The sequence below is a fragment of the Pezoporus wallicus genome, unplaced genomic scaffold (assembly GCF_028554395.1).
Source record: "Pezoporus wallicus isolate ANWC-B61680 ecotype Strahan unplaced genomic scaffold, APGP_CSIRO_Pwel_v1 contig_1787, whole genome shotgun sequence".
Classification (NCBI taxonomy): domain Eukaryota; kingdom Metazoa; phylum Chordata; class Aves; order Psittaciformes; family Psittacidae; genus Pezoporus; species Pezoporus wallicus.
The window spans coordinates 29,275-55,391 of NW_026635918.1; the positions used below are offsets into that span (position 1 = coordinate 29,275).

A 26,117-nucleotide genomic window follows, 5' to 3' on the forward strand; every position below is an offset into this window, starting at 1 on the left:
CTACAAGACCTAAGTGCCCGATGTTGTGATGAGTATTAGATGGGACGTGCCACCAGCCAGGTGGACGTAGGGGACAATCGGATTTACTGGACTGTGTGGATCAGATGGCCTGGCACATCAGTCCCACAGAAGTATAAGGCTCTAGTAGATACTGGTGCACAGTGTACCCTGATGCCATAAAGCCATCAAAGGGTGGAACCCATTTATATTTCTGGAGTGACAGAAGGATCCCAGAAGTTGATTGTACTGGAGGCTGAATTCAGCCTCAGGGAGGAAGTGGCAAAAGCAGCCCATTGTGACTGGTCCAGAGGCTCCATGCATGCTCGGCATAGACTACCTCAAGAGAGGGTACTTCAAAGACCCAAAAGGGAACCAATAGGCTTCTGGTATTGCTGCTTTGGAGACAGAGGAAATTAAGTAGCTGCCCACCTTGACTTGTTTCTCAGAGGATCCTTCTGTTGTGGGGTTGCTGAAGATCGAAAAATAACAAGTGCCAATCGCGACCACAACAATGGACCGGCAGCAATATCGCACCAACCGAGACTCCCTGATTCCCATCCATAAGCTGATGCATAGACTGGAAAGCCAAGGAGTGATCAGCAGGACCCGCTCACCCTTTAATAGCCACCTATGACCAGGGAGAAAGTCTTTTTCTCAATTCTTTCGGCAGCAAAGTGCAGGCCACAGTTAGCTTTTACTAGGAGGGGCGCACAGTAAACTCAGAACCGACTGCCACAGGGGTGGAAACACAGCCCTACCATCTGCCATAGATTGATCCAGACTGCACTGGATTAAGTGATTCGTCACCTCCAAGAGCTCGAAGACAATCTTACCCCTTCCATCATTTCAGCTATGGAAAAACTGTCTCAGGAGTTCAGACAATTGAGAGACGATCTATCTGATCTATCCAGCTCCCCACATGTACCAACCCATGTCTCAGATATTAACAAAAGATGTCCTACTGCTCGAGAGAGAAGATATAGGAGGTATATTAAAGTCACTGGACCTGCACAAGAGATTCAATTTGGGGGAATAAACTGGCAAGATGGACGTCACCAGATCCCCACAGACGTGATCAACAAGATAACAACGTCTCCACCAACTAATAAGAAAGAAACACAAGCTTTCTTGGATGTTGTGGGGTTTGGGATAATGCACTTCCCAAATTACAGTGTGATTGTAAGCCCTCTCTATCATGTGACCTGGAAGAAGAACGATTTCAAATGGGGCCCTGAGCAACAACAAGCCTTTGAGCAAATTAAACAAGAGATAGTTCATGCAGTAGGACCGTGGACCAGTCCAGACAAGGCCAGATGTAAAAAACGTACTCTACACCACAGCCGGGGAGAATGGTACTACCTGGAGCCTCTGGCAGAAAGCTCCAGGGGAGACTCGAGGTTTACCCCTTGACTTTTGAAGTTGAGGATACAGAGGATCTGAGGACAGCTACACTCCCACTAAAAAAAAATAGATACTGTCAGACTATGAAGGGGGTCAAGCTGCTTCAGAAGTGATTGGCACTGAAGCACAGCTCCTCCTGGCACTCCAGTTGCTGATGCTGGGCTGGATGTTCAAAGGCAGTCTTCTCTACACATCATGCAACCGATGCTACATGGAATAAGTCGGCTGCACTTACACAATGAGCTTGAATGTGAAATCCCAGTCGTCCAGGAATTCTAGAAGTAATCATGGAATCACCAGAGGGCAAAGATTTTGGAATGCCACCAGAGGAGGAGGTGATGTGTGATTAAGAGGCCCCACCACATAATAGTAACTCAGAAAGTCAGAAGCAATATGCTTTGTTTCCTGATAGGTCCTACCATATTGTGGGAAAGCATCGGAGATGGAAGGCAACTTTATGAAGACCCCAACAACAAGTTGCAGAAACTGCTGAAGGAGAGGGTGAATCAAGTCAGTTTGCCGAGGTGAAAGCCATCCAGCTGGCCCTGGACATCGATGAACGAGAAAAGTGGCCAGTAATTTATGGATGGTGACAAATGCCCTATGTGAGTCGTTGCAGCGATGGAAGCAGAGCAACTGGCAACGCAGAAGTAAACCCACCTGGCTGCTGCACTGTGGCAAGATATCGCTGCCTGGGTGCAGAACCTGGTGGTGAAGGTATGACACATAGATGCTCATGCACCCAAGAGTCGGGCCACTGAGTAACACCAGAACAACCAACAAGTGGATAAAGCTGCTTAGACTGAAGTGCCTCAGATGGACTTAGATTGGCAACATAAGGGTCAAATAGGTTTGGCCCAGTGGGCCCATGACACTTCAGGTCATCAGGGCAGAGATGCAACATACAGATGGGCTCGTGATGGAGGGGTAGGCTTAACAATGGACACTATTGCCAAGGTTATTCACGACTGAAGCATCTGTTGCAATTAAGCAAGCCAAGCGGTTAAAGCCTCTTTGGTATGGAGAACGATGGCTGAAGTACAAATATGGGGAAGCCTGGCAGATTGATTATATCACGCTCCCACCAACCAAGCCAAGGCAAGCGTCATGCACTGACCATGGTGGTAGCAACCACTGGGTGTCTGGAAACATACGCTGTGCCCCACACCACTGCCCAGAACACTATCCTGGGCCTTGAGAAACAGATTTTGTGGCGACACGGCACCCCAGAGAGAACTGAGTCAGACAATGGGACTCATTTCCGGAATAATCTTAGAGACACTTGGGCCAAAGAGTGGGTATATCACATCCTCTACCATGAACCAGCCTGTGGGAAAATAGAATGATACAATGGGCTGTTAAAAACTACACTGAGAGCAACGGGTGGTGAGACTTTCAAACAGTGGGATACACATTTACCAAAAGCCACCTGGTTGTTCAACACCAGAGGATCTGCCAACAGGGCTGGCCCAACCCAGTCAGAACTTCTACATACATTAGAAGGGGATAAAGTTCCTGTGGTGCACATAAAGAATCTGCTGAGGAAGACAGTCTGGGTTCTTCCTGCTTCAGGTAAAGGCAAACCCACTTGTGGGATTGCTTTTGCTCAGGGACCTGGATATACTTGGTGGGTAATGCGGGTAGATGGGGAAGTCTGATGTGTACCTTAAGATTTGATTTTAGGGGAAAGCAGCCAATGAACTCAACTGTATGATTTTGCCTGCTATGTAGCACTTTTATAGCCCACGAACTAAATGTGTTCAGGACATCAGCAACGGGCCCTGATTTCCCTCCAACCATCATCCCAACAAAGAATGAACTTTGACGAAACCAGACTAACTTAGCAGTGACCAGATGAGTTCCGCAGTGTCATTAGCAGGCAACAATCCAATACTGCACACAGCCTCTCCTGCTCTGAAAGACTGTTACAGTAGATGGAGGCAACGTCATGGACCAGATGAACTCAGCATATAGGGATTGGTCCATGCACTAAGGAATATCTCCCTCTTTGTGTGTGTGCGTGTATGCGTGTGTGTATATATATATATATATATATATATATATATATGAGACAAAAGTGATGGTATATTGAAAATGTGGGATTTGAGCATGACGTGAATGGTATAGAATAAGGGGTGGATACTGTCCTGGGTTCAGCAGCAGCAGTCATTTTTCTCCTTTTTGGTAGATGGTGCAGTGCTGTGGTTTTGACTTTCAGCCTAGGAACAACACTGATGTTTTTAGTTGTTGCTAAGTAATGTTTACTCCAACCAAAGACTTTTCTGAGTCTCATGCTCTGCCAGGGAGGAGGGAAAGCCAGGAGGAAGCAGAGACGGGACACATGACCCAGACTAGCCCAAGGGGTATTCCATATCACAGCATGTCATGTCCAGCATATAAACTGGGGGCAGTTAGCCAGGATAGCTAGATCGCTGCTCAAGTTGGGCTGGGTATTGGTCAGCGGGTGGTGAGCAGTTGTATTCTATTTCCTTGTTATTTCCCTTTTCATTATTATTATTGGTGGCAGCAGTAGTGATTTGTGTTATACCTTAGTTACTGGACTGTTCTTATCTCAACCCGTGGGAGTTACATTCTTTCGATTCTCCTCCCCGTCCCTCCAGGAGTGAGCGAGCGGCTGCATGGTTCTTAGTTACTGGCTGTGCTTAAACCACTATACTGTGACAAATCAAATAGAGGTTCTGGGGAAGTGTCACCACATGAGCTTGTTACAAGGGGATTCGGATAGTAAGGCCTCTGTGAGAACTGAGTACTGTTGTAATTTTTTCCCCACCTCCCATGGGTGGAAGACTCATGATGACACACTGCAATTCTACGGTCTAGAACAAACTGTACACAGAGATTAATTGAACACAGGAGATCAAATTGTGATCACAGTGTTCACTTGGAAAAAGTTCAGAACCATAGAATGGTTTGGGTTGGAAGGAAGCTTAAAGCTCATCCAGTTCCAACCCCCTGCCATGGGCAGGGACACCTTCCACTACAGCAGGTTGCTCAACACCCCACCACATGCATATTTGTATGTCAAATTCTAAATGTGTTTCCCTTCAAATATTTTAAACACACACTTCAGAAATGTTTGTGTTTCATCTTCCTTGAACCTATGGGTCTTGATGCAGGGGATCCCCAGTAACCCGCAGATAACTTTGGTTAAACCCACTGCATTAGACCATTTCCCTGGGCAGTCTGACAGGCTGCTTTCTTTAATTACACCTCTCAGGGCCCATTCAAAAGTTAAATTAAACAACATACAAACTTTGCAGGAGACCTTATGCACAGAGGTACTTAAACGTTCTAAAAGCCTCAAAGCACTAGAGAAAAGAACCAAGTACTAGAGAGAACCATACAGCCCTGTTTTATCACTGTTTCTGCATGTGACCAGCCTTCACATATGTGAAAGAAACAGTGCTGTTTTCACATAATTGGGGATGGGGCTTTTAATATTAGGGCTTTACAATATTAGAGCTTTAAGATCAATATTAAGGCTTTGCAATATTAAGATTTTTCAATAGTGGAGCTGGGGCTAAGTTACTAAGGAAACAAAACAAAGTTTTTGAGATACCATAATCAGAAAGGCACATTGTGGTTAAAGACAATATAATCTTTTAGATGAAAGACACTGTAGTTAAAGATAGTATCATCTCTGGACAAAAGATACACTGTGGTTAAAAAGAATACTATCTTTGTATAACCTCTGAAACTAAGCAGGTGCAGGCTGGTTAAACAGTAAGTTGGGGTACCACAAGTCTGCCAAAGAGTTATGAAACTGAAACATAAAAGGAGATAAATAAGTAAGAGGAAGGGGCATACAAAATCCAGTAAGGGGAAATGTAACCAGAGGCAGGACAGTTAGCATGTAGATTATACGCATCGGATAGGCTGTAAACCTTGGAGTACCCAACCAATGGGGAAACAAGGGAGGGAACTTGTGGTGGGGGGTGGGGGGTGTAGGAAATATAAATCACAGTTCTGCTTTTGCTGTGTGTGCCTACTTGCCAGGACACCTGTTTTTGCACAAATGTTAATAAACAGCTGCTTCACTGCTGTGTCTACCCTGAGCTTAAGTTTTTATCTAGAGACTATTTCTCACAACACACACCTTCTACAACCGAGAACCATGCAAACAAGCAGGGAATAAAAGTGAGCAGGAATCTGTAAACCAGGCCATTGAGATCAGCAAGCAAGGAAGAAACTGGATAAAGCTATAAACTGTAATTCACCAAGACTAAACCTGCCCAAAGCCTACATTTTCATCACTCTTGTTAACATAAGGATGAATAATACATTATGATGGAAAAGTTAGAAGTTAATTTCTTATAGCTATCTTGAAAACTACAAGTTAATCACAAGCATAAGCATTAACAGTGCAATATATTTAACCCACCAACATACAACAACATACAATTACAAACCAAGTAAAACCAACTAAAGAACTGGAAATAAAATTTAAATATATTTTTAGTTTCAGAAGCTTTACTACAGGTAAACCCCCCAATATGCAATATCTGTTACTATCTTTGTTCACACACACTGAGACCAAGTCTCTAAGCAACAGTGACAAACTAAGGCTCACTAGGTGTCACTGTCAAAGTATTAGTTCCTACAACACAAATTAATCAAGATATTGTACAAATTAAAAAAAAAAATAACCAAGAGGAAGAGTGAAAAGGGGAAAAGGCATTTTAAGATTTCCTAGCTCTAGATCAAGAAAAACTCTGTCCTTGATGACACCAGAACGCACCAAGCTGTTGGTGAAACTGTTCTCAGCACCGTTCTGGGGAGGGGTGAGAGATGCACATGCTACCGAGGCCTCCTGAAGGACACGATTTCACAGCTCCTACAAAACAGCTTAAAGTCCTGCGCACAACCCGAGTCATATGTCGCTACCTTTCCCCTTGCTGGCGTTACTTCCCGGCAAGCAGGCACACAGCACTCCCTTCCACGAATGCGAGGAGTTGGAGGCATATCTCCCAGTCATGGGGAGCAGAGGTCATCGCGTTCCTGCGCGGACAGGCGGGCTCGGGGCTGCCTGGGGTGCACAAACCGGGCACTGCCCGCAGCGAACGCGCCCGCAATCGCCAGCGGGACCCCTCGCGGCTCCAAGCGTTGTTGTCACCGCTTCGGGCACGATCCCCCCATTTACGCCGCGCACTCTCCGCATCCACCGGTTGCATCCAAGCTCCAGCCCGGCGCCCCAAAATGGTTCCCCAACCTCCCCGCCATGGGCGGGCCTACCGGGCCGGGCTAGCTACTCCCGCCGGCGTTGCCCCAAACCCGGCGGCCCCGCCCCACCGCTGCTGGGTCGCAAAGGGGAGGGCGCGGCGGTCCCGCTCGGGCGCGGCGCGGGCGGCTGTTCGCACCCAGCGGAGCGGAGGGCCCGGCCTCATAGAACGGGGCCCCGGGACCGCGGAGCTGACCCCTAAAGGCGGGTAGCGCCTCGCCCCAGAGCGGATATCTCCGAAGGCCCCGCAGCACATCACGGCACACCGCCTCCTCAGCTCGCGCCCGTACACAGAGATCCCTTCCCGTGTCCCCTCTACATCGGTACGTGCTTCTCACCATTTGTCTTCAAATAGGCGGATCTGATCATCTTTCCCCAATAACTTTCTAAAAAGCTATAGATTCCATTCAAAACATTACTTTATCTTCCCATTCCTGCTATTTCAAGGATAGCTGCTCATCTTTCAAAGGTGTTGGCTTCAGACACCACCTGCTTCTCCAAAATCTTTGCCCTCATCGGATAGACTTGGGCTTAACATTTTAATCTGCTTTTGAGGGAGTAACTGAATATTAGTATTGGGAAAAAAAAAAAAACAAAACAAAAAAAAGAAAACAAAACACAAAACTCCTGTAGTCACCTAAATGGCTGGAAGGGAAAAAAACCCTCATCCTGTAATGCTGAAGAGTGGTGCAAGGACAGGATTTGCCCTATCACAGATATGTGATATGTCTATGTGGTGCAATAAAATCTTCAATCACATTTCAGAACTAATTGAATTCAGAGACTTACGTTCAGAACGCATTCTTAATGCATTACAGCCATCAACAAAGTAATACAAAATCTGTCAATTTTTTCAACTCAATTCCACTGTCCATGTCACCGACAAAGATGTTGAACAAGACTGGTCCCAACACCGATCCCCAAGGGACACCACTCGTTACTGGTCTCCAGCTGGACACTGAGCCACTGACCACAACTCTATGCCTGCGGCCGGCCAGCCAGCCAGTTCTTTATCCACTGAGCGGTCCAAACTATCAAACTGATGTCTCTCCAATTTAGAGACAAGAAAGTCATGCGGGACAGTGTCGAATGCTTTGCACAAGTCCAGGCAGATGACATCAACTGCTCTGACCCTGTCCATCCATAGCCCTGTCATAGAAGGCCACCAACTTAGGCAGGATTTCCCCTTAGTGAAGCCATGCTGGCTGTCACCAAGCACCTTGTTGATTTTCATGTGCTTTAGCATGCCTTCCAGGAGAATCTGCTCCAAGATTTTGCCAGGCACAGAGGTGAGACTGACTGCTCTGTAATTCCCCGGGTCATCCATTTTCCCCTTCTTGAAAACGGGGGTTATATTTCCCTTTTGCCAGTTGTCGAGAACTTCACCTGACTGCCATGATCTTTCAAATATGATGGGCAGTGGCTTAGCAACTTCATTCGCCAGCTCCTTCAGGACCTGCAGATGGATTTCACCAGGTCCCATGGACTTGTGTACTTTCAGGTTCTTAAGATGGTTTCGAACCATACCCTCTCCTATAATGTGCCTAAGGTCTTCATTTTTGCAGTCCCTGCGTCTGCCTTCCATGACTTTTGTGGTGTGGTCAGAGCCTTTGCCGGTGAAGACCAAGGCAAAGAAGTCATTGAGTACCTCGGCCTTCTCCAAATCCAGGGCAGCCAGTTCTCCTGATAGCTTCCAGAGGGGGCCTACATTGTCCCAAGTCTGTCTTTTATTCGCTACGTACCTATAGAATCCCTTCCTGTTATCCTTAACATCCCTAGCTAAGTTTAATTCTAACTGGGCCTTAGCTTTCCTAACCTGGTCCCTAGCTTCCCGGATAACATCCCTGTATTCTTCCCAGGCTGCCTGTCCTTGCTTCCACCTTTTATAAGCCTCTTTTTTTCCTTCAAATTTTCCTCAGCAGCTCCTTATCCATACAAGGAGGTCTTCTAGTCCTCCTGCTGCATTTCCTTCTAGTTGGGATGCAACACTCCTGAGCTTGCAAAATTGTTAGGATACCATAATTTTTGTACCACTGCTGCTCAGTTAATGGAAAGTCTTAAATAGCTGAGGTTCCACAGAAAAGCCAGCTTTTCAACTATGTGTACTTACTATTTCTGAAAGTCATCTTCCAAGGAATCTACCTTTCCTTGTCCCGTCCTGCACTCAGAATCATCAATGTACAGCAAAACAGAAGGGAAAAAGGTTTTAGCAGGCTCTAGTCAAAATATTATGTACTGCACTCACCACCACCAAACCCGCACATCAGCAATCAAGCACACGGAACATTAAGTGCATTATGCACAACTGTCCCAGAGAATAGCTTGTGAATATTTTTTAATTAATATTTCTAATTTCTATTTAAATTTTAAGACATTTGAAGGCCAAAGCTTTTCCATTTTGAAATGTATCAATTTCTCTCTCAGAGCTCTCGGATGATGTCAGAGCACAAAGGCCTGGCATGGTTATTATCAAACACATGCCTGCTCCCACAAATGTGACAACACAGGACACAAAAAAGTATATCCCAGCTTATCCAATGCCTCTGTACCTACTGGCCTACTTCAAAACTTTCAGAAGACAGTTCATGACATAAATTATTAACCAACTACATAAAATAATTTAGTCTCTATACACTCTCTGGTTTTGATTTTGAATTGGTTTTGAATCATGAATTTTTTCAACCCTTCCAGGCACTGTTTTCTTCAGTGCCCTTAACTATATACTATTTGTTATTTCAGACACCTCAGGGCTTCTCATTTCCTGCAGAATAATCAAAAGCCAGAGCAATCCAATGTGACAGAATATTATAAAACAAGACATACACACAAAAAAATTTACAAAATTGAGGCAAGTTGCATGATGATTTCCTTTTCCAAAACGTTACCTGTCCAGTTCATCTCTTTTCATACAAAATTACAACAATTTCCACCACCTTGTAGTGACCCAGACTGCCTGAAAGTGCAGGTAGTTTTTTTCTTGCACCTCAAGACATTCCCTGCCAACCTGTCTTACCAACCATCAGGAAAGAAATCCCAGTGGATTTATATAATCATGGAATCAGTCATCCTCTTCATGGCTACCTCTGCAGTGATAATGCCACCACTAGGAAAAGAAAATGCAGCAATACATTAAACAAACTGGTATAAGCAACAAAAGCAAAAATTGATATTTGGTAATATCTTCTCTCCATTCACTAGCTCTGTATCCTTAGTGCCAGGAGTCAGAGTCAATGGCCAGAGCCTTCCTTGACATAGGACACCTGAACCTCTAGCATGCCCGCACATGGAACCTATAGCACGGTATGAACTCAAACCAGTAGCTGTCCCACACTAGCCTTCTCAGATACCAAACTGAATGTGCCTTTTGGCAGTCTGACATAGTTTGAGAACAGAAAAGCTAATCGAGATAAAGCAGAAGTTAAGGTTTCAAAATAGATTGCAGAAACCACTGAATCTACCAAAATAAGAACAATTTCATATGAAAATAGACAACTCTATGCAAATAAATACCAGAGAAAATTGGATTTTATATTTTAGTAATATCTAATTTCCTTTCACTGTGCACAGAGAAACACTGAACTGAACTGTATCACAACCATCTTCCAACAATAGTTCAGCCCAGTAATTTCCATAAACACAGGTAGTCAGTTACCTCTTTAAAATTTCCAGACATAGCATGTTGTAATAAAAAGACAGGCAGGCATACAGGAGGATCAGCTACAAAGTGAATTAGTAACAGCACCAGAAAACCAAAACAAAACCAAGTTATTTTTCATGCTGTAACATACACTACCATCCAGAAGTAACTAAAGCAGGAAGCATTTAATTCTGTTCTACAAGATATCATAGATGGGCTCTGTATACACTACAACAGTTCAAGAAAAAAAAAAAAAAAAAACAACAAAGAAAAAACACCAAAAAAAGGGGGGGGGAACCCAACCAAAACTCTGTCACAGCAAATCCTACCAAGTGTGACAATTTGGAGGCTGTGGTTCTTTCCTTGGTCTGATTTTGTAAAAACTATATTCTCCACTGCATACTGAAACAACATGCAATATTGCATCACCATTCCTGTGTCTGTTGCAGACAAGGGGAGGAGGGTGTGGCATGGAAGCATCTACCTTAATTCAGTAAGGCTGAACTTAAGGGAGAACCTGTACTTTGATGTGTCTCCACATACAAAATCTTTCTGCAATAATTATTCAAATTCAAGAGCTATTTATATGCTCAATATTTTTCCTGCATAACTAAACAGTCAGAGAGCAGACCATCAAAATAACCAGACCTGATCAAGGAGGACCTGGTCTATAAAAGGGAATGATCATGACACAGAGAGTAAGTCACTCTGTAGGAGGATTCAGGACAGGTTTATGTATGTTGACTATTTTTATAAAAATCTCCCCATCTTGTGCATTGTTTAGGTCCATACATATTTCCATCTTAAATAATAATTTATTCTTGCCATCATTAATTTGTTCTGTATTCCTGTAAGCAGTCCTGGGGACAGTGGAGCCCTGTGAAGAATGGCAATCTGACCTGTGGAGGGCAAACCTGTAGGGGAGGGCAAACCTGTAGGGGAGGGCAAACCTGTAGGGGAGGGCAAACCTGTAGGGGAGGGCAAACCTGTAGGGGAGGGCAAACCTGTAGGGGAGGGCAAACCTGTAGGGGAGGGCAAACCTGTAGGGGAGGGCAAACCTGTAGGGGAGGGCAAACCTGTAGGGGAGGGCATGGAGAACTGAGATACTGATTCCAGAGTACAGATCTGGATGCCCCAAACATGAAATCTACACACACACACCTCCATCAGCAGAGTAGTGATACTGGAAGCCTAGCTTTTAACTTATCAGAAATTACTATTTTCTCAGACCTTCTAGTACTAACCTACACAGAATCTCTAGTAATTTTGAGGGATGGGGTTGTTGTTTTTTTTAAATCCAGATATTTAATCTTCAGAGGCAAAAACATTTAGAAGAATGTCAGATAAAGATAGTATGTTTATCACACACACAACACAGTGAAACACTGACGCAAGGAAGTACAAAATGAAATATAATCCTTTGTAAGTAAGTAAATTCAGTTCTAAGTAACATTGTTTGAAGACTTTGTAACAATAGCAATGGAAAATAACTGAGGTAAATGTTTCACAAAAAACTAGTCAGAATGCAGCCAAAGAACATAATGAGAATCCTTGTATAAGATAAATCATTGTAGTTGGCGTAGGTTTAGGTCCTCATGACCTTAATACAAAAATAATTGTAAAAAAACAGGATAGAAAAATAGGATGTGTAGATAAAAGAGTATCTGAAACTAGCATATGTCCAGGATGCACTGCAGCTAAGCTAACTGATAAGTAGAAGAACGGGATGATTATGTTTGCAGTGTTACCGAACCAATTAAGCTGGTGTAAGCATTTATCTACTTCGCATGCTTCAAAGATTGCCAGAAGCGATGAAGACTGTTGGAAGAAGTAAACGACCCCCAAAAGACCACTACCACGTTGTTGTGCGCATGCAGAAATGGGCGTGGAATTATGTAAAGCGGTTCTTGGATGGTTAATGAATATGTATGACGTTTAATGAATACGTATATTAAGCAACAATATAACCACAGTCTGCTTGAGGCTCGGCAGAAACACGCTAGGAGGAGCTATCCCCCGTGTTTCCCAGTGCTGCAATAAAGAAACTGTTGGGAGAGTTCTCAGGGAGTTTTATGAATCGACACAAGATTTTGGATGTAAAGGATCAAGTGCATATTTTTAAAATGGACATTTCTACATTTTGGAAGTAAGATTTTCCTACCACAGATACCTAACTCAAAAGGAAAAGCTATGGAAATCTAAGATGGGACACAGGTTTTTGTATTTTGTTGATATACTCTGGGTAGAAAATAAAGAACACTGAAATTACTTACAGTGTTACAAATATAAGACCTTAGTAAAATAAACGCAAAAGCAGAGTAGCTCTTTCAATTTTCTGATGGTCCCAAACTTTTCAGTACTTCATTTAAACTCTCATCTGCTGCATGTCTTGTGTTTCTAGCATCCATTCTTTGAATTACATGTGCTTCTGTTAAACCCAATCTAGTTTACTGAAGTGACTTGTCTTCCCCACGCCTCAGTTCTGAATCAACTGTTTCTGTAATACTGTTGCACAAGGATTCACTTATCACCATTAAAAATCCTTCTAAAAATTATTACTACAATGTTACTCAAATTCCTAAACTTGGCTACTGACAACTCTATCATGGTCAGACTCAACAACAGCTCTACTACTTTTCTCATAAAAATGTTTTAGAATGTTTTAGAATGTGGCTTTATCTCAGAAGAGCACTCTTCCAGCAAGCATTATCAACCTGAGGCAAAGCAAACAGAAATGGGTTGAACTGCTGACTCCACAGATGACCACATCACATGGGAAGATTGAGCATTCCTTGAAACCTTAAAAAATATATATATTTAAAAAAAAAAAAGGATTAGTGGTACTTGAGCAGTAGTGTGTAGCATGGGCAACCTGGGTTTAGCTCCTGCTGTCACAACTTTCTGAGTCACCACAGGCAGGTACTTCCCTGCCTTTTACAGGTTTTAAAATATCCTAAGTAGCTGCAAGTCTCGGGCATTAATGGAACAGAGAATGAATTAACTTGATAAGGATACTAAATTAACTCTATAGACCCCATTAAAATTTACTTACGTTTAGTAATAACTAAATATCATTATACACTAAAGGACACCATGTTAAATAATTTAACATCTCAGTTTTTACAGTCAGCAGTAGTCAAACTGTTTACTTTCCAACTCCTCACATATGGATAACTGTCCTCTAGTTATTCCAGTATTTTGTACATCAAAGAAACAAATTAGGGAGACATGGCAACTCCCTTCTCACTAATTCTACTGTATCCAATCTGAAGGCCTCCTTCTGCGACATCAACTCCATTTTGACATTTTCGGAAAGCAAAGTAACCTTTGTTTAGTGGGATCCTTGTACTAAAAAAAAAAAAGGGGGGGGGGGGGGATTAAAAAATGTTCCTTTGTGAAAATCCAACTTTTGAAACAAGTGATTCAAATTCAGCAGAAGAGCAGCTCTCAGGCAAGAGCATTCTATGTTCTCTAATGGCCAATGAATTCTGACTAGGTATCCCTCAAATGCTAAGTAAGATGCACTTACTATTTCACTTAATTGTATTGCCTGGGAAATGGTTCATGGCATACAAAATTAAAATTCAACCATAACCACTCTGAAGTGTGCCCTGAGCATACATCAGAAAACACAAGACATTACAAATGGTTTTGAAGTGACAGGAGTAGATGTATCTTTCTGCTGCTTCATGCTCTCTTTATCAGCACTTTCTAAATTCAACACCTACGACTACATCCTTCTCCGCAAAATATTGTCCTCTCTTCTGTTATGTAGTTAAATCAAAACTTGAGCCTACGTTGCATTGCTGAATTTCAAACAGCAACTACTAACAATGACTTGCTATCCAGAGGGCAACTGTAAACTTCAGTATTTTTTAGCCACCTTCTTTTACAGGAGGTTTACAAAAACATATTGAGTTGGAAGATGAAGCATTCAAAAATTAGGAAATAAATATTCCAAGTTTCACAGGCAACCGTAAGACTACTTTCTCATATACCTATTAAGGAACAGCTTTAATTAAATAATCTTCTTTCCCAAAACTCAACTCCTTTAGTAGATGAGCACCTGTACATCCATGGAAGAATTGTGATTGTACAAGGAACAACTTTTCCTTAAATGGAACACTGGATTTTAAAATAAAGCTGTTATGCGCAGCAGCTGGTTTTAATATGCATAAAAGTGCTCTTAAAATTACTACTTTACAGGGGCTCTTTTAGAAGAATGTCCTTCTCAACTCCTATTATGGAATGCATACTTTTTATTGGTAAAATTTCCTTTCTACTTGACCTAGCACAAAGCCAGACTAAAATTTTATAGTACACCATCAACATCTGCAAGCCAAATTATTCCCCAGTCACACCTGTGCAATCAGGCTTCAAATTACATCCTTACTGTACTTGCATAATCATACTGATATGGGCCATGTAGAGATGAACCCTACACAAATTAACTCAAATACATCGACACCTTAATGCACAAAAAAGGGGAAAAAATTCCTGTGAATCAAAGTAATTTTGTGACTAATGATTTTTTTAATATACATCATACATATATGTGCATATATATTTCAAAACAAATAGTCATTCAGAAGCCAAAAGATAAGCAGAGAATTTTCATAGCTTTTGCAGGAAAGCAACTACACATACACATAAGGAAGAAGAAAGAAACACGACTTGAGGCACACATATAGGCAAAAGTGAACAACTTAACATAAATTTCAAAGCTAACTTTAGTTAAACATGAGAAGCTTAACTTCTACACCTTAAAGCGGGGTTATATATGTACCGACACACAAATGCATAAGTCCAGACAGTAACTCAGAACCACACAGCCACTCACTCAATACCGTCCTACTTCCCCCCCTCTCCAGGCAGGATAGGGAGGAGAACTGAAAGAATGTAAACCCCACGGGTTGAGATAAGAACAGTCCAATAACTAAAGTATAATAATAAACTACTACTAAAAATAATAATAATGATAAGAGAAATAAATAACAAGGGGAAAGAACATAAAAATAAAAAGGGAAGGGAAAAAAAACCCAAACAATAAACAGAAGTGATGCACAATACAATTGCTCACCACCCACCAACTAACACCCAGCCCAAACCAAGCAGCAACCTGGGCCTTCCAGGTGACTCCCCCCAGTTTAGATACTGGGCACGATGTGCTGAGGTATGGAATACCCCTTTGGCTAGTTTGGGTCAGGTGTCCTGTCTCTGCTTCCTCCTGGCTTCCTGTGCCCCTCCACACTGGCAGAGCAAGAGACTGAAAAGTCCTTGATCACAGTAAACACTACTTAGCAACAACTAAAAGCATTGGTGTGTTATCAGCATTGTTCTCGGACTAAAGCAGAAACACAGTACTGCACCAGCTACTAGGAAATAGAAAAATAACTGTTACAGCTGAAACCAGGACACAAAGCATGTTTCAAACATGACTTCCAAACCAACATTAGGTAATTTAAGAAGATTAAAATATCTGATCAGAAGACTGTAGCCAACTCTGAGTCCTACACCTGGTCAAAAAAATGCCAGGAGGTAGCGAGGTTTCAAAACACAAAAAATTAAAGTCCATTTTCACAGATCTGAGAACAGAATTAAGATCTTGGTTCTACGGTGATACACAAAGTTGTAGTCATTATCTTGCAAAGAGAAAGTAGCAACATCACATGTTTAAAGTTTCTTAAATGCCTTAATAGCACACTTAACTGATAACTGACCAGTCCCAACATCAACCCCTAAGGGACACCACACGTTATTAGTCTCCAGCTGGACAGTGAGTCGTTGACCACAACTCCTTGCATGCGGCCAGCCAGCCAGTTCTTTATCCGAGTGGTCCATCTATCAAACTGATGTCTCTCCAATTTAGAGACAAGAAAGTCATGCGGGACAGTGTTGAACGCTTTGCACAAGTCCAGGCAGATGACATCAACTGTTCTGCCCCTGACCATCAGTTCCATAGCCCCATCATAAAAGGCCACCACCTTGGTCAGGCAGGATTTCCCCTCAGTGAAGCCATGCTGGCTGTCACCAAGCACCTTGTTGTTTTTCATGTGCCTTAGCATGCCTTCCAGGAGAACCTGCTCCAAGATTTTGCCAGGCACAGAGGTGAGACTGACTGCTCTGTAGTTTCCTGGGTCATCCATTTTCCCCTCTTGAAAATGGGGGTTATATTTCCCTTTTGCCAGTTGTCGGGAACTTTACCCGACTGCCATGATCTTTCAAATATGATGGGCAGTGGCTTAGCAACTTCATTCGCCAGCTCCTTCAGGACCTGCAGATGGATTTCACCAGGTCCCATGGACTTATGTACATTCAGGTTCTTAAGATGGTCTCGAACCATACCCTCTCCTATAATGTGCCTAAGGTCTTCATTTTTGCAGTCCCTGCGTCTGCCTTCCAAGACTTGGGTGGTGTGGTTGGAGTATTTTCAGTAAAGACTGAGGCAAAGAAGTCATTAAGAACCTCAGCCTTCTCCAGATCCAAGGTAGCCAGTTCTCCTGATAGCTTCCAGAGAGGGCTCACGTTGTCCCGAGTCTCTTTTATTCGCTACATGCCTATAGAATCCCCTCCTGTTATCCTTAACATCCCTAGCCAAGTTTAATTCTAGCTGGGCCTTAGCTTTCCTAACCTGGTCCCTAGCTTCCTGAACAATATCCCTGTACTCTTCCCAGGCTGTCTGTCCTTGCTTCCACCTTTTATAAGCCTCTTTCTTCCTTTGAATTTTCCTCAGCACCTCCTTATCCATCTATGGAGGTCTCCTGTTCTTCCTGCTGCATTTCCTTCTAGTCGGGATGCAACACTCCTGAGCTTGTAGCAGGTGATCCTTGAATATCAAACAACAGTCTTGGTCCCCCCTGCCCTCTAGGGCTGTATCCCATGGAACCTTACTAAGCAGGTTCCTGAAGAGGCCAAAGTCTGCTCTCTTGAAGTCCAGGGCAGTGAGCTTGCTGCATGCTCTTCTCACTGTCCTGAGGATCTCAAACTCAATCATCTCATGATTGCTACAGCCCAGGCTGCCCTGGGTCATCACATTTCCAACCAGCCCCTCCCTGTTGGTGAGCACGAGGTCAAACAGGGCACCTCTCCTTGTCGGCTCCTCTACTACTTGCAAGTGGAAGATGTCTTCTACACAAGCAAGGAACCACCCAGACTGTTTGTGCTGGGCTGTACCATCCCTCCAACAGATATCAGGATAAAATCTATGAATATGCATGAGTATGCTAAATGTATAGCTGCTGTCAGCAAGTAACGGGTGCTCCCAGGGCTGCAATAAAGAATGCCTGCTTTCTAAAACACCAAATTGAGTCTTAGAGAGTTTCTCTGACTTTTACAGTAACATACCAAGCGTACAAAATTGAACTTGGAAACCTTGTATTTCAGTTGTCATCCTCTTGCAAAATATAGAGGATACAGAATCTTCCCTTATGAAAGACCTGTAATACAGACTAAATGGAAAAAACAAAGACAAGCCTTTTAATACACTTATATTTCTAAATTAGACACCAGCTGTAGCAATTTTTACATAAAGGAAATGATTTTCAAGCTTTCCCTCCACCAATTTAACACTAAATTGTTTTAAAATACTCCTACCCCAGTTAAAAAATTTTCAACCTTTTGACAATTTGTATGTTAGCAAAATTTAGCACACAATTTTACTTCATATATAGTTTTCCTTTGACATATTTCATCTGAACACGTACTTGAAAATAACTCTTTAAGAAGTGTGGCATTTTAAATGCTCCTCCTTGACAGCATTCAAAAAAACCAAACACTGAAAAGTCACTGTGGTCTTGCATGAAAGACTAAATGATTTTTTTTCTCCATTTAGTACTATATGCAAGAATTTAAAAATATTAACTTAAAGACTTCAAACCAAAGTTCAAAGAAGTGCTATTTCACTTTAAAGGAGCTGATGACTAATTCTTTAAGCAGCAGAAGTTATCACTACACTCCTTGTTTTTCTTCATGTCTCAGCAAGGTCATCAATTGTTACAAGAAGATACAATACTGTTCCTAAATAAGGCAAACAAAAAAAGGAAATGGTCAACAACTGTCTATAGATTAATTTGCTGCTCTCTTTAAATCCATTTCCCTGTAGGAATATATCCACAATAATTTTTAAAAAGGCATTTCCAGATGCAAAAGAACAAATACAGTCTTTACAATTCAAATAATATTTTACTTCCCAACTGAAAACAAAGGCAACCTCAGCTTCCCTATTCAGCTTCTACAAAGAGAAACAAATCAAAATCAGAAGTGCACCATTTGGTTAACTGTAATTATCTAGCACTTTAGCTGATTAAAGTATTGTGGAATTAGTAACCCAATCTCTCATTATTCCTGTGATAACACCACCATTTTATAGATTAACACAAACAGGCATATATTTAAAAGAGTTGTCCTGGGCATTACAGAAACATAGTCTGTATTAAAACTAGAAAATATATATGTATATGAAGTGTGGCATAAAATTTAGGAGTATCAACGGGGCATTAATCTAGGGTTTGTTTTCTTTCTTTACTTAGTATAGTTAACAGCTAAATACACTATAGCATGGCATAAAACAACCCGAGGCAATGATTTCAGAATATTTTTGTTACATGCAATTAAGTACTAATAGGGGAATCTCAGGCAAACCTGCAGTAACATCTCACAGTAACAACACAGTATTTATGCATATCTCTCCATTTCTAGTCCATGATGTGATACTGTACACAGAAGACATAAACCCAAACTGCATTTTTATCATGACGTTGCACATTTAAGACATGAACAGTACCTAGACTTTGAAAAAGAGTAAATTGCTTACAACAAATTCTCTTATTAATGAAACAAAACATATATATTAAGACAACAGAATGTCTCTACCCGTTGTGTATTTATGTTAGAATCAAAAGGGGTATCTCTTACTATTCTTTTTAATCACAGACTGGTTTGGGTTGGAAAAGACCTTAAAGATCACCCAGTTCCAAGACCCCCTGCCATGGGCAGGGACACCTTCCACTAGACCAGGTTGCTCCAAGCCCCACCCAACTCGGCCTTGAATACTGCCAGGGATGGGGCAGCCACAGCTTCTCAGGACAACCTGTGCCAGTGTCTCACCACCCTCACAATGAAGAGAGAATCACAACTAGTTGTCACTTTTCCTAATACTGATTTTCTTTCAAAAAACAAATCAACAAAAAAAGAACAAATACAGTAAAAATCATCTCCTGCATCTACAATGTTCATGATGTTAACTTCAGAGATCTTAAGCTTTAGGTCCCAAGTTGATGGCTGACATGAACTAGAGCCTGCCAATGTCCTTATTTCACTGCTACTGCTCTCTGCAGCAGGTGGCATTAACAGCACTAACCGGGATTCAGGTAACTACAGTCTGCAGCTGGAAACAGAGTTTTCACTTTGGCTTTTTGCATACTGAATATATGCATCACAACTGCAGAACTGAGTTCCTTGTATGTGTCCAGAATTTCAGACACCATTGATTTACCATAACTCATCTAGTTCAGATTAGCTCCTGAAAATGAGACAACCATTAAAGCAAAACACACACCAATAGTCTATTTGGCAAAACTCAGTCTAACTTTTAAAGCTGATAGTTACAAGACCACAAACACAAGCAGGAGGGGAAAAAAAAAAGTGCAAATTGATTGTAACTTAAAAGATCATGTTTCTCATTGTCATGGTTTAAGCCCAGACAGTAACTCAGAACCACACAGCTGCTCACTCACTCCCCCCCTTCTTCCTCCCCCCATTCCCAGAGGGATGGGGAGGAGAATCAAAAGAATGTAACTCCCACAGGCTGAGATAAAAACAATCCAGTAACTAAAGTATAATACAAAACTACTACTACTATCACCAATAATAATAACGATAAGGGAAATAACAAGGGGAGAGAATACAATTGCTCACCGCCCACTGACCGATACTCAGCCCAACCTGAGCAGTGATCGGGGCCTTCCAGGTAACTCCCCCCAGTTTAGATACTGGGCATGATGTGCTGTGGTATGGAATACCCCTTTGGCTAGTTTGAGTCAGGTGTCCCGTCTCTGCTTCCTCCTGACCTCCCTTTGTCCCTGGCAGAGCATGAGACTGAGAAAGTCCTTGATCATTTTCTACAACAGATTACTAGTCCAGAGATACATGTTTTATCCTAAAAGCCTCTATAATAGCCCACCTATATTCCAATACCTCAAATCTTCTTGAAGACCAGCTTGAATAACTTGGGCTTGAAAAGAATCACTCCCATTTTTCCTCCCCCTCTGGAATGCACTGTGCTAGCCTCAGAGTTAAATTGACAAGTGAAACTATGTCCCATGCATAGAATATCCCATGTCCTTCATGACCTAGTCCAATTAGCTACGAGCTTCCTGACATCCACTCATCTGCCACGTTAAACAAATTAAGTCACTTTATTTATTTAGCATATGAGTAAACCATTTATTATAAAGGAAAGGCAATATTCACCCAGACTGGTTGAAATAGAGACTGAAGAGAAAATATTGTAGAAATATTGCATGTTTACAGTTACAAGCAAAACGTGAACTTATAATAAAAGCACCACCAGTTCACTACTGGAAAAGAAACTTAGTTCTTCTCCTGAAGAAATACTTAGGATGCTTTGCCTTTCACTACAAACGCTATTTTTTTCACATTCTTGTAAATCCATGGAGAAGGGAAGAGAACTCCAGTTTTTTAATTTCGCAAGGATCAGCAAGAATCTTCCCCCATTTTTCCTCTCACTGTATTAGAGTGGAGGAAAACAGCAGCCTTCACCGAGGAGGACCCAGCGGCCCATTTACTCCTTCAACCTGTTTCCTGCGGCAGCAGAGTTCACCGGGTCGCAGGCAGAGGGCCGCCCCCGTCTTCCTCCCTTGGCCACGCTAGGCCCCACTCCGCGAGCACAAAGCGCACCGCGCGGCGAGATCAAAGCCAAGCCCACAAAGGGGCAGCCTCACGGCCCAGGCCCTCCGCAGCACCCGGGCCGGGTAGCCGCCTCAGCCTAGCACACAGTAGCCCAGCAGAAGGGCTCGCAGCCGCCGCGGAGTCGCTTCCGTCCACCCCGCGGGACCCCCAAGACCAACCGAGGGAGAAGGTCCCGCCGCGCTTCGTTCCCCCGGGTCACGCTGCCTCAGACCCACATCGCTGGCGGCGACACGGTGCCCGGCAGCGAGCAGGAAACCGAACGCTCAGGTTGGGCTTAGGCCGCAGCAAGGCCTTGTCCTGACTCTCTGTAGCCTCCCCTCCGCGGCGCGCTCACCTGTGAACGTTGGGCTGGGCGGGACCCCGCTGAGGCAGCCTGGCTCCCCCGATCGTGCGGGGCGACTGGCTGCTCCGCTTTCGCCGAAACGCTCGGTGCCCGGGCCAACCGCTCAAACTCAACGCACGTTGCCTGCTGCTCGTTGTCGGCCCAGAACACACCACCACAGGAGCGCACCAGCTGCGGCGTAGCAAGCCTGCCTGCCGGGCGCGCTCCCGACGCGGGCGGACGCCAACGCGCACGCGCACTCCGCAGCGGCACGCGGGTCTAGTTGCCCCGTTCCTGTAGCGGCGCGGATCGGCGAACAAAGGACGTTCGGCTCCGCTTGGCAGCAGTGCGGTTGCTGTATAGCTGCTAGGAGCTTTCGGGCCCTGCCGTACTTCCACTCGTTTGCTAGGTTCGAGGAGAGGTTGTTTATTAACTCGCGTCGCTGCCCAGCCCCGCCAGGGTCACCCGACTTCCCCGCGGCCTCAACAGTAAAGCTGGAGAAGGGGAGAGGCCGCAAGCCCGGCTCTCGTTTCCCTGCGCCCGGTGGGCCGCGGTAGCGGGAGTAGTCCTGCACCAAGAGCAGATGTGTGGCAGAGCAGTATTGGGGGTCAAGGCCTAAGAGAGACGATTGGGTGCTCCCTGACACGAGGGCTGTTAAGTCTGTTTTAAAAACTGTAAAAGCCCCCAAAAGCGGTGTTACAGGGACCAGTAGCATCCAGTACGGGGGTATTGGGGTAGTTCTAAGGGACTGCTAACAAGAAACCCCTCCTCCAGTCTCTTCCTCTTTAGACTTTGCATAATTTGGGTTAGGCTGATGCATGGATAGACTCCACAACTCGTTAAAGTTGTAAAGTAGGTATGCTTTTATTCAGCTCTGAGACACACGGGGATAATCCCTCAAAGTCATGCATGCCTCAGTGTTGTTTCCCTCTACATTTATTCTCTAAAGTTATATATATTCATAAGGTTGCACAATACGCCTATACATATTCATGTCCTATCCCCGCTTCCTAGTATAATGAGTTAGAAGGTCCTTTGCGCCTGCGTAGTGCCCCCTCTGGTCATGGGCAGGGGTTTCAAGATGAAGTAACTGAGTCTTCCTCCTTTGGGTAGGGGTCTTCAAGATGAAGTAAATGAGTCTTCCTCTTCTTGAACTTTTCACCTTTTAGTCTTCACATATGGCCTTAGGGTTTGGTCGGTGTCCCAGCCATAAACCATCTGCTTCTTCCCCTTCAGGGGTCTGCTTTTTCTTATCAATAGCTGCTTCAGTAGAATCAGTCTGCTTTTCCTTGTCAATAGAACCAGGTGTCTGCTTTTCCTTATCAATGGTTAGTGCCTTTGTTCTGCTTAGTAGGCATGATAGGTACAGACAATACTTTTGTTTAAGCAAGTGAATTCCTCTAACCCCCCTGTACAACCCCCCTGTACATTGGTTAACCCTGTATCAAGGCCCTGTCTAGCAATGCCCTAAATACACATGTAACTTTCAGCACATAAACTGAATGAAATTAGTGTAGTAACTAGTGTGTTTACATATGCTTTGTGGGGTGAGGACCCTGAGCATCTACTCAAACTATTCAGGTTTGCCAGAAGAGAGCCACAGTTTATTTTCAGTAAAATATTTTAAAATACGTTTTGCTATCTTAATTCAATTTTTGAATGACTGAAGCATTTTCTTGGCTACTTTAACTGGTTATCCAGATGGTTCTCAATATCCTTCTCATTCCTTTTGATGACCAGAAAGCACTTCTTTTTGCATGACATTCTTATGTTGAACCTACCAAGTTTGCTCTTATTCAGAGATTTTGCGGATTAGTTTTAAGGCAGCTTCTCAAAAATACATCTGTGTACTGATGCCATACAATATGTACCAAACCCACTATTTAAGAATCCTCCTAAGTATAGATAATATTATTTGTTGTCAAAGGATGATGGCTATGGGAGTAACTTCACTGCATTTATTTTTTCCCTACTGATTCGGAGAAAACTCCAGGAACAAACTTGCCAACAGAGTTTCAAGTTGACAAGCAGGTATTCTTTATTGCGGCGCCGGGAGACACGGGGGATAGCTCCTCCTAACGTGTGTCCCCGAATTGCTATATAGGTCATCCTTATATGGTCACTGAGCATATTACATCATTTTCCAAAAAGTTTCCGGCATGCATACAAAAATGTGGTGGTCCTTTAACTTTTCCTTAAGGGTCGTTTACTTTTCCCAACAAGCTTAATTAACATTACAGACATAGCAACCATCCTGCCCTTCTACTTATCAGTTAGTTTAACTGCTCTCATCCTGGACATCTGCTAGTCCAGGATACTCCCTAGTAGATGCTTACACCAGTTTAATGAGTTTATTAACACCCCAAACATAGCAATCATCCTGTCCTTTTACTTATCAGTTAGTTTATCTGTGCCCACCCTGGACATCTGCTAGTCCCAGATACTCCCCATCCCCGGGTCCTGTCCTTCTATTCTGCTTTTCTCACACCTTTTGTATTGAGGTCCTGAGGGCCTGAAACTATGTCAACTACCTTCAAGCACCGCAGTTATTTTCCATCAAACTTAACATTACTTAGAACTGATTACATTTTGTACTTTTGTGCCTCCTTGTCTCAAATCCTCCCTTTTTTGTCCTTTTGCAAATTTTTTTGCAACATTTTATATACTACTATTATCATCTAGAGTCTTCTTGAAAAGGTTTCCTGTTTCTACTTGCTTAAATTTTATTTCTTTTTCCAATCTTCATAATTTATCACAGTTCCTTTACAATTCCAGAAAGAAAATTTTGTTATACCACAAGTAATCAATATTAAAACAATTAATACTAATATTTCTGCAACCAGTTGCCTTAACCAGGAGAGATTAGGTAACCATGAGGTTAACTTTTTCCATATTTCTTCAAACCCCCAGGAGGTATCATCCTTGAAATATTTTAGTTTGTTTCCAGATTTCCTCCAGACCTGTTTCAGGAACAGCAACTTTCATTGATTCTTGTTCCACTTGGATTATATCAATGGTTTTACTTTCTATTTCCTCTACGGTTGCTGAGATATTTTACGATTGCCTTCTCTAATTTACTTACTCCCAAAGATGGAATTAGCCATCTCACAAAACTATGAAATTAGCCAAACTTCTAACCCAGGTTCCGTGATGGGGTATCACAGCACCCAAGGTGCGTGCCCCCTTCCAGTTGGGGGTAGGGTCTTATAAGCATTTTCTCCACATTCTCTTCTCCTGATTTAGGCAACTGTGCACACACACAACAGTCACTACAATTAACAACTTTAGTAACATTCTGCATTAATTTCAGGTAAGTATTGGTCCCAAGCTGGTATGTCAGTTACCACATAAATCCAAATTACAACTGATACAATTTTATATGTGAAGGTCCTGAAGGTTCGATCCACCATGTCTTCTCTAGTTCTGGTGCTTTCTTCATTTTTGAAGGTTGTTCCTTTATCTTCAGTGCTGTAAAGGTGGTCAATATTATCTGGTACGGTCCGCTCCACTTCTCCTGTAGAGGATCTCCTGAAAAATTCTTGACATAAACCCAGTCTCTGGATGTAAAAGGGTGAGTCGGATAATCCATGCCTCTCGCTCTTGTCCCCAGTATTCTCTTATTTCTTCTAATTGCTTTCCCAGATTGATCAGAAACTCTAGGAGATAAACTTCTTCCACTTCCAGAAGACTTTCTCCTTTAAACTGGGACTAATATGGTCTTCCATATAAAATTTTACATGGGATAGCCTCTTTTATCGACCAAGGTTTAGTTCAAATTCTCAATAGAGCCAGTAGTCAAGCTTTGTATCAATATCTTGCCATATTTTACTAATCTGTTGTTTGATCACCTTTTCTACTTGCCCACTGGCCTGAGGCCTGTAAGGAACATCTAGTTGCCAATCAATTTCTAATTATTGCTAATTTCTTGTAACTATTTTGCACTAAAGGGCGAGCCTCAGTCAGAAGAAATTGCCTCTGGTACTCCAAAGCAAGGTGTTATACTGTTTAACAGTGTTCCAGTTACTTGTCTTGCATTATTTATTCTACAAGGGAATGCTTCTGGCCACTCTGAAAAAGTATTCATTAACACCAATAAATATTGGTCTCAGTAATTCACAAAAATTTATTTGCCAGTGTTGTCCCAGGTAACTTCCTCCCCAGTTGTACCAATTTGATTTCTATTTTCAATTTTAGGATTATTCTTGAGACAGAGCTGACATTGTCACTAATTGAACTATGGTATATAGATTCCTTCCTGCAATTTATTCATCTAAGTATTTATACAAGGAGTTGCTACCCCAATGAGTTTTGTTATGTTTCTCCTGAACTAGCTTCCAGAGTTGGTTATAGGGGATTACAATTCACCCATCAGGTATCTGAACCCAATCTTCTTTGTTTTCCTCTCCTTTGAGATCTCCAATCAATTTTCTATCTCCTTTGAATATCTAGTTTTAGATTTCTCAACTGTTAATTTGCCGTCGGGGATTAAGGGAATGAGTTTAGATTGTTCAGCTTCTCCTTTGGCTTCAGAATCGGCCAAATTTCACCTTGTTGATGCCCTTGACAACACATAATAGCTACTTCCTCAG

The 26,117-nt window shown here is 42.7% G+C and overlaps 1 protein-coding gene across 2 annotated transcripts in view; it reads right to left on the minus strand.

The window, feature by feature from the left end:
- LOC130593466 (E3 ubiquitin-protein ligase SIAH1) overlaps nucleotides 1-21,725 on the minus strand; it is a 32,033-nt gene extending 10,308 nt beyond the window's left edge. The window contains exon 1 of one of the 2 annotated variants that reach the window (XM_057398656.1): nucleotides 21,541-21,725. The gene's annotated coding sequence lies outside the window, so the exon portion shown is untranslated. Of the gene's footprint in view, nucleotides 1-6,306; nucleotides 6,331-21,540 lie in introns of those variants that run through there. The other variant, XM_057398654.1, reaches the window with a different exon arrangement.
- Between the last annotated feature and the right edge of the window lie 4,392 nt (nucleotides 21,726-26,117).